Source organism: Salvelinus sp. IW2-2015, unplaced genomic scaffold (genome assembly GCF_002910315.2).
Source record: "Salvelinus sp. IW2-2015 unplaced genomic scaffold, ASM291031v2 Un_scaffold1234, whole genome shotgun sequence".
NCBI lineage: Eukaryota > Metazoa > Chordata > Actinopteri > Salmoniformes > Salmonidae > Salvelinus > Salvelinus sp. IW2-2015.
This window is the reverse complement of record NW_019942789.1, coordinates 69,070-77,401: the sequence shown is the minus strand read 5'-3', so window position 1 is coordinate 77,401 and position 8,332 is coordinate 69,070. Positions and strand designations below refer to the sequence as shown.

General features: G+C 39.8%; 1 protein-coding gene and 1 long non-coding RNA gene across 2 annotated transcripts in view; both read right to left on the bottom strand.

Moving 5' to 3' along the window:
- The window catches only part of LOC112070140 (zinc finger protein 681-like), a 92,778-nt gene that overhangs the window by 54,664 nt on the left and 29,782 nt on the right, over positions 1-8,332 (bottom strand). The gene's annotated exons all lie outside the window — the stretch shown is intronic.
- The window catches only part of LOC139024244 (uncharacterized), an 18,287-nt gene continuing 17,525 nt past the window's right edge, over positions 7,571-8,332 (bottom strand). Inside the window, exon 2 of the long non-coding RNA XR_011475529.1 lies at positions 7,571-7,842. This is a non-coding gene — a long non-coding RNA (uncharacterized lncRNA). The remainder of the gene's footprint in view (positions 7,843-8,332) is intronic.

Sequence of the window (8,332 nt, the reverse complement as noted above, 5' to 3'; positions counted from 1 at the left end):
ATAATTATAATAATATTTTCTCTAGGATTGGCAGTTCAGTACATTCGTGGTTTTTTCACTGAGGAAGATGTACAGTCTGCTGTTAATGATGAATGCACGAGGCAAGCGATTTTTCGCAAGGTATTTTGCTCTTATTTATTGACTCGCATACTCATCTATATGTATTTTATGTAGACAGATGCATAAAATTTATACTCATTCTATGTGATTGGCGGTGATCAAGTTGATCTGTGGTTGTATAGGGTGTATAATATCCTTGGGGAAAGATTCCAGTAGCTGAGGATCGAAGTTAAGAGTTTTACGATAAGCAATTGGAAATTGTTGATACTGTATAATTTGGATATTTCATTGAAGGTTACCGTCAACACCACAAAGACCTTTTGGGTTGGAGGGTTTGATATTTGTCCTAGTAGATATCATACTCAAGGTATATGAGAATCCTATGGATTCAGGTAGTACTCTTAAAGTTGATTACTAAGTTTGTAATGTAAATTTAGATCCATGTGTAATGTTCTTTTGTTTTGAGCTGTTTGTTTTTGTTATAGCATGAGCAAAAAGCATTGGAAAGTGGTTTTACCATACATCTCCATTTTGGATAGATAATTAATCTCTCATGTTGTTCAGTATTTGTTTTGTAGATAGTGTTTTCCCCCAATTTTCCCAGTGGTTACGATTCTATGGATTCTTGCGATTCATTGAGCGTCTTGAAATTCTATGTATGTGTCTGCTCTACCTGGGTCTTTTCTTTAATTAATTGATGACCGTAGTCAGACCTTTGTATCCCTGCTTTGAGCTTATACTACTTCTTTGTCATAGGGTGAGATGACGCTAATCTCAGGCTACTCTATGATAGAAAGAATGTAGTTCGTTACACAAATTACTAAACACTGGTGAGGCCCTTTCTAGTTAACTATTCAAACAAAGGTCTTTGCATTTATGAGCTCGTCCACCTAATATCGCATTTATTAGCAGTACGTGGATATTGTGCGAAGTATCAAATAGAACGAGACATCATGCGGCCAACATTAAAAACATTTAGGACTAACAAGCCGAGGGCCGACTGTTTCGAATGTATTTGAAAAAACTCTGTTCCTACTCAAAAATAGACGCATAACAACGTCTGGAAGGGAGTGGAAGCAATAATTGAAACCATGACTAAGAAAGATAACCGTAACTCAAAAGATGTGTAGTTCTCTCACATATTAATATCATCAAAATTGTAAATATGCAAATATATTTTCTTATGGGCTACTTGTCTATGGTTAATACGCTTTAAGTTACAACATTGACAGGCTAAAGAGACGACAGTATTAAATTTCGGTATCTTATATTTTATAAAGTGCAAATAGGCAACTTCCCATTAATTACCTGGACACAATATAGAATGGAGAAAGAGAAACGAGTGGATATCGAGTATAAAAGCAAGGGAAAACGAACTACTGAGCAGTTAATCGTGATCTCTTTGTATTATTCTAGATTAACTGTAAATCATAAGAATCCTAACCACTTGTGGGAAGATTGAAAACGCTTAGAGAGAACACTATGAAATTTTTAACTTTCAAAAGATAACAAAAATAGGAATAATAGTCAGTATTTCTAGTGGCTATACCACTCAACTGAAATATAATATAAAATACCCTACTATATTCGAATGCTATTTTTTGGAAGCTATCTAGTAACAATAAAGAATACAAAACAGCAAATAGACACAAATAATATACTCATAATAAAGATAACATCCAATAATTTTGCGTTATAGAGATAAGACAGTTTAATCTATGCAAGGACTGAAACACCATGAATATTCCAAAGCTATTTCTATCAACTTTATTTATAATGAACTTTGAACTAACCGGCATCGAGAAGTATCAAAAACTGCTCACACTCACTCGTCGATTGCACAAGTAATGTTCACTTGTTTGAGGTTGAGGGTGATACTTGGTGGTGTCCCATCTTTTCCACAAGTTCATCAATGTTCGGGTAAGCTCTGAGCTGAGGAAATCCTCAGAATTGAGTGGAGGTGTTCAGCAGTAAGTCGATTCTGTGTGATGTTTTGTTCAGGTTCATCAAAGAAAACAGTTGTTCACAACGGTATGTGCTGCCAAACATAGACAACGTTTGAGCAGCCTGGATGCGCAGCTGGGGCATTGTGTCGGGGAGGAAACGGGCGAACTCCGCAGCACCCACTGCCGCATATTTTGCCCTCAGTGCATCATTGCATTGGAGGTCAATCAACTCCATTTGGAGGTTTGGTGGTGAGCTTCCACGTCAACAGCAAATGGGTTACCGAGCAGTTCCAACCTGCTTTTTTGTGCTTCAAAGTCAGCAAATCGGCGTCGAAAGTCAGCGGCAGCATACCTATTTATATCAGCCAACTGTGCGCTCGGGAACGCACTGGTAGAGAGCTTCTCTTTCATGGTCTGGCAGCTGGGAAAGTGGCTCAAATTTTCTTTCCGCATCTGCGTCTCCCACAGAGTCAGTTTGGTTTTAAATGCCTTCACTGTACTGTACATATCAGAGATGACATGATCCCGACCCTGCAGCTGCAAGTTCATTGCATTCAGATGACTCGTAATGTCACACAGAAAAGCCATTTCACACAGAAACATTTCGTCTCGGAGTTGTGTTGTGTCTTTCCCTTTGCTGTCCAAGAACAGACAAATCTCCTCACGAAGCTCGAAACATCTTTGAAGCACCTTTCCCTGGCTTAGCCATCGCACCTCTGTGTGATAAGGCAAATCACCATGCTCCGTTTCTAACTCCGTCAGAAATGCCTTGAACTGGCGGTGATTCAAACCTTTGGCTCTGATAAAGTTAACTGTGCGCGTGATGATGCTCATTACATGCTCCATTTTCAAGGCTTTACCGCACAACGCTTCCTGGTGTATGATACAATGATAAGCTGTCAGCTCACCTGTCGCGTTTTCCTCTTGCATCTCTTTCCCGTATCTTCGCCACCAGTCCGCTCCTGTGTCACACATCGCAGGTGCTCCGTCGGTTGTCAAACCCACGAGTTTTTCCAAGGCAGCTCCATCTCATTTACACATCTTGACACCTCTTCATACAAATCATGCCCGTAGTTGTGCCATGCATAGGACGTAAAGCCAAAAACTCCTCTGTCACGCTTAGGCTGGAGTCCACTCCGCGGATGAAAATTGACAACTGGGCAATGTCAGAAATGTCGGTGCTCTCATCCACAGCCAAGGAATATGCAATGAAATCTTTTCCCTTTTTCACAAGCTGCTCTTTTAGATTGATGGACAACTGGTCTACTCTCTCGGAATGGTGTTTCTGCTCAGACTCACATTTAAAAAGAGTTGCCTTTTTTCTGGGCAAACTTCGTCACAAACTTTAATCATGCAGTTTTTGATGAAATCCCCTCCGTAAATGGCCGGGCTGATTTAGCGATCTCTTCTGCCAAAATAAAAACTGGCCTTGACAGCAGCCTGGCCTTGTGATTTGGCTTTTTTGAACAGAGCCTGTCGAGATTTGAGGCCTCGTTTTAATTCCTCTGCCTTTTGTAGCCTTTTGTTCCATGTCCATATTCTTGTTTTTGTCCGCGTGTTTCGTTTCATAATGTCGTCTCAGATTATACTCTTTCAGTACCGCCACACTTTCTCCACACAGAAGACACACAGGTTTTCCAGCTACCTCCGTGAACATATATCTACTCCGACTCCCACCTTGTTTGAAACCCCCGGTTCTCAGTGTCCACCTTCCGTTTTGCCATTTTTGATGGGTATCTGAAAGTTAATTTTACTGTGATGCTGACGACTGCTGTGCCAATAAATATTGAAATGAAGCAGCCTACTGCTCGGTGCGTCACCGTTGCATTGTGGGAAATGTAGTATTGGTGCGTGTAAAAGATCTGCGGGCTGCCGGCTTGCTGCGGTCTGCGGGCCGGTTCTAATAATAAATCAAGATCATCCCAGGGGCCGTAAAAAACCTTCTCGCGGGCCGGATGTGGCCCGCGGGCCTTGACTCTGACATATGTGCTCTACCGGTATGCCATCAAGCCCTCAAGTTTTTCCAGACAAAGGATTTAATAGCCTCAAAAAGTTCTTCCTCTGTAATTTGGCCTTCGCACTGATCTTTCTGTACATTTGTTAATTTTCCATGTTTTATATTATTTGGAAAGAATTCCTGACCGTAATCTTCATTCAGTGGGAGAGGATGAAACGGAAAAGAGAACATCTGCCTAAAATAGTCAGCTTCCTCTTTTAAAATATCATTCGGAGAATCACAGATGACTCCGTCTTCAGTAACGAGTTTCTGCAAATTATTTTTGTTAGCGTTCCTGTATTGGAGATTCAGGAAGAATTTTGTGCATTTTTCTCCATATTCCATCCAGTTTGCTTTATTTTTGTAATAGTTTACATTAGATCGTTCTTGAATAAGTTCAAGTTCTTTTTGTTTTTCCGCTAACTTACTTTGTATCTCTGTAGTATCGTTTTTATTGCCATCTACCTGTACTATTAGTTCATGGATTTCCCTTGTTAGTCTTGTCTCTTTAGCCAGAAACTGCTTTTTTATTATTGATGAATATTGAATTGAATGACCCCTGAAGGTACATTTAAAGGTATCCCAAACAATAAGGAGATTTGCTGAACCTATATTATACTGGGAAAATACAGTTATAAATTATTTTGTCTTAGTTAAAAATAAATTGTCCTCCAGTAAACTTTGATTTAAATTTCCAATATCCCCGTGGAAACTCTATAAGAGTTATGCGAAGGCCAATTAGATGATGATCCGATCACATTCTGTCTCCTATTAAAACTGTTTTAACCTTTGATACAAGAGAGAAGAAGAGACGAGAAAGTAGTCAAGACGACTAGCTTGATTAAGTCTCCTCCATGTATACCTCACTAGGTCRGGGTTTTTTAGTCTCCAAATATCCACTATTTCTAATGTGTCCATAATATTTGGGATTTCCTTAAGGGCACGGTGATGATAGTTTGTAGAGTGATTACCTTTACGGTCCATTGAGGTACTTAACACTGTGTTATAGTCTCCTACCATAATGATTAGATCATTTGTTGCCTGTAAGTTCAATAAATTGGTGTAAATGTTTTAGAAGAAGTATGGATCATCCTGATTTGGACCATATAGATTAATGAGCCAAATCTCTTTTTCGGCCACTTTCATATTCAAAAGGATCCACCTTCCTTGTGAATAATTCCTGATTATTTGTACATTCAGATCAACATTTTTCTTTATTAATATCATCACACCCTTTGAGTTCCTTTGTCCATGACATAAAATTATTTCACCACTCCATTCCTTTTTCCACGCAACTTCATCTAAGGATGTAGAGTGAGTTTCCTGTTAACAGTACATGTTATATTCCTTTTAGCCACGTAAAGACTGATCTTCTTTTTTTATAATCTGCCAAACCGTTACAATTATAACTGGCTATACTTATTTCACCCCTTACCATAACTAGATACTATTCTCAGTCTAAATTGACCACAATTAGTGCTTGTAAAGTTACTGCCATCAGAGATATTATGAAGGTCAAAACTAGGACTTTCAAATGTCTGATATTTAGAATTCAAGAAATAGGTTCTAGCAATATTTTGTATATTCCCTTGCCTGTTTGCCTGTGAGCCAATGCCACAGATGTTAGAACATTGAGACAAATGATGTGTGTAACAAATCTGAGTAGGTTGATGTCTATGATGTTGGATATGATATAATGAGAGTGTGTATGATGTCTGTATAAGAGTAAGACTATAATGTGTGATGTCCAAATAAATAATAACTGCCAAATTGCATGGTTGAGTGTCTATGTGTGTAACACGTAGTGCTTATAGCCTTAATATTCATAATTGTAATCCATATCGTATCACCATCATAGTTGCATCATAATTACCTTTAACATAATTGAAAAACACATCCCAGCGTTTCCATAGCAATTGACGTTTCACATGATCATGAAAGAGATCTTGCATTACTCTAGAGACGGCTTCACTACAGAACAAATATATTCAGTACAATATGTTATTATTCCCCAATGCCCCTATTCTGATATCTTCCCCTTGCTTGTTGTAAACATATATAACCTTGTAGACAAATACATTAAAAAAAAGTTAGACAAACAATAAACACATTAAATTATAAAACAGTTCGACGAGAGAGAGGGAGAGAAGAGAAAAAGAGAGAGTGAGAGAAGAGAGCGAGATCAGGTGTGTTTATGTATAAGTCCGTATGTGTAAGCAAGCATGTAATTGAGTACGTGTGTGTTTATATCCACTTCATAATGTTCAGATATTTTAAACAGTTCCCATACCTTTTTTTCCTCCTAACCTGAAGTCCCTGTAGAATTTAGTACAGCCACGGTGTTATGGAGCTGTCTCGCAATAGCTGTCCATCTATAAAGAGTTGGTCCACAATGATAAAGGCACCGCCTACCATCCATCCTTTGTTGTCTTTGTACCGGATACAGTCTCTTACGACGTTCGTTTATCTCCTTTGGAAATTGGTCATTGAGACAGAATTTGGTCCCTTTATTAAGCTCCCTTCCTCTGCTTTTGATCAGCTCCTTTTGTTGGTACTGTTCAAATTTTACGATGATCGGTCAGAGACCCTTGGTCTTGTCGCCAAGTCTGTGTACTCTGTGGAAAGCCACCTTGTTCACAGTCTCTAGAGGAAGTTTCAAGGCGGATTTCATGAATTCTCTGATCGCGCCCTCTGGATTATTGGAATTCCTCAAAAATACGAGAATAAAAATTGATTTTCACTGGTCGCGCTTTCTGGATTATTGGTATTCCTCAGGAATACCAGAAGAAGAAAAAAGATTTTCACGCATGCTACGACTTTGTATGTCTAGTAGCGTCTCCTTCATCACCCTGTTTTCCCTGAGTAGACCATCCATGTTGGAATCGTGGATTTTTACCTTGGCTGTGAGTGTCTTGTTTTCTCTTTGGAGCTTGAGAAGTTCACTCTGGCTGAACTCTAAACTCCCCCTCAGCCCTGCTACCTCCTCACACAACTTTACCATTGTTGCATGGATTCCAGCCAGAGCACTAGCCTCTACCTCAGTGGTAAGTAAATCATCCGTGTCTGTAGATGAATCTGTTTTTCTTTTTTTTGTTGGGTTAGTTATTTTGTGAGGTGGTCGGATCTTTCCACGAAGGAGTATGATGTTCCTCCATAGCGTAAGCGGTTGGTACTCGTCAATTTCCCTCAGGATCTGCTTGGTATACAGATTTGCTCTATTCTGCAACCAGTTGTTTTACGAAAAGATAACAATGAGTCTTTCCCACGACGACGATGACAGGTGTCTGTAGTACAGCCAGCTAGCACTCGCGGAATCCACGCAACAACAAAAAAAAAGGAACACAAACTTGCAGTCCCAGCCGTAAAGGCTAACCGCGTTGTGGAATCCTTAGTAACAAAACTTTAGTTCGGATTAAAATCGATTTAATGAAAAATACTAATTATATGACCCTGCACATGTGGATGACAAGCGGAAGCTTACCTCTTAACTGATGTCTTAGAATTCAGAAAAAGTTAACGGCCTCCGACCCCAACGACAAAATACAGCAGTAGAATATTTATCAAAAAGGCCCCAGAGAGAGAGAGGTTCTAAAAACAGGCCGTCTGCAGACAAAGAAAAATAACCTGCCAACAATGACTTATATACAGTCCAGCCTCGCTTGTAAACTCCTCCCACAACCAGTTACAACTGATTCACACAATACAGGAATACCCCCTTATCCAATCACTACTCCCCTAGTTACAAAACATCCCCCTTATCCAATCACTACTCCCCTAGTTACATCCCCCTTATCCAATCACTACTCCCCTAGTTACAAAACATCCCCCTTATCCAATCGCCTCAAAATTATATCTTTATCTTTCCTGTGTGAATCAGGTATATGTGCTACGTAGGTCCCTCTTCTGAATTAAAAAGCTCCTTCCACAGTCAGCCCAGCTAAAAGGTTTCTCTTCCCTGCATGAGTCAGGTTTATGCATGCGTTAGATGCCCCTTTCGATTGTGAAGCCTTTCCCACAGTCACCACAGCTTAAATGGTTTCTCTCCTGCTGTAGAATCAGTTATATGTCTCCTTAGGTCCCCCTTCAGAAATAAAGGCATCCTCCCGCAGTCATCACATCGGTATATGTTCTCTCCTGTGCTGAGCAGTATATGCAGGTAAGGAGCTCCTTCCGATTAAGGCTTTTCCCACAGTCACCACAGCTAAATGGTTTTCTCTCTTGTGTGAGTCCATTAATTGCATGGTGACGGTTTTTTGGCCCCCTTTCGATTGAAGCTTTTCCCACAGTCACCACAGCGTGAAATGGTTTCTCTCCTGTGTTGAGTCAGTTT